Source organism: Mastomys coucha, unplaced genomic scaffold, assembly GCF_008632895.1.
Source record: "Mastomys coucha isolate ucsf_1 unplaced genomic scaffold, UCSF_Mcou_1 pScaffold17, whole genome shotgun sequence".
Lineage (NCBI taxonomy): Eukaryota > Metazoa > Chordata > Mammalia > Rodentia > Muridae > Mastomys > Mastomys coucha.
The window spans coordinates 15,356,407-15,357,603 of NW_022196899.1; positions in this window are offsets into that span (position 1 = coordinate 15,356,407).

Genomic DNA, 1,197 nt, shown 5'->3' on the forward strand with positions numbered 1-1,197 from the left:
CAGTTCATGAATGAGCTCCATCTCAGCTGTGGGTTCTTCAGAAGTGATTCAACACCACAGATGGAATCCACACGTGAATATCCATGTGATGACTGACTAGCAGGATTTCAATGAAACTAGAGAACATTTTTTTTTTTTTAGCTCAAGGATATTGGCTAGTGTGGGTTGGGGGAGGATCTAGAATCACAGTGAATAAATGAGATACTGAGGGGAAAGAAAAAAGAAAATCAAAGGAAAGACATTCTAAGCAGTGAGGGTAGACTTTGAGGAACCATTGGTCTGCCTGTTTCCGACTTTTGTTTTTGTTTGTTCTTTTTAAAGCCAAAGACCTTCCTAAATTCCTTCAAAGTATAGTTTTTGCATTAGGCATTTTATTAGGGACATTTTCTCCCAGAAAGAAACCTCAATAGAAACCACCCTGAGAGAAAAAGCTACAAAGGCAGGATTATAGAAGTCCAATAAATAAGTAAGTAAGTAAGTAAATAAATAAATAAATAAATCAGACGCTTTACATTTCAGACTGGAGGCAAATCGGACCAGAAGCAGGAAAGTGCAGCTCCACACTGCCATGTGCTGTGAACCCTGTGTCTAGGATGGAGCGTAAAGCAAGAACTCAGAGAGATCCACAGAAACCCACACCGTAATGTGAAAGAAAACAGCCAGCTCGGCTGCCATCATAACCTCCTTTAAAGAAGCCGAGAAGCCAAGAGGAGGTGTCTGGGACACACAGAGAGACAACTTTACTCCCAGGCTCTTGGAGTCACTATACGTGTAGCTAGCTGTGATCAGGTTAAACTCTGAAACCCCAGACTCAATTGGCAAAGCAGATCTCCAGATCCCATATAAGAAAACCATATCAAAAGGGTGCAGAGTGTACTTTTTTTTTAACCTCAGCAGTGAAAGGTGAAAGGAGAGGCAGTGGAAGGTGAATACGGAGCTCACTGAACAGTCTGGCCTACTTGGAAAAGTACTAGACAAATGAGCTCTCCCATCTCAAGCAAAATGTCACAGAGAGCAGATGCCTCAGCATCGTCAATCATTTTCTCTCTCAAGGCAAAAACCTCTCAAGTTAAGTGTTCTATAAGCCTGGACAGACAGTTTCCATTCTGTTCCTCGTCAAAACACTGCCATTCCTTTGATAACAATTATTAAATCATCTCTCAGAACTTGGGTATCTTTAGAGATTTTTTTTTTTTT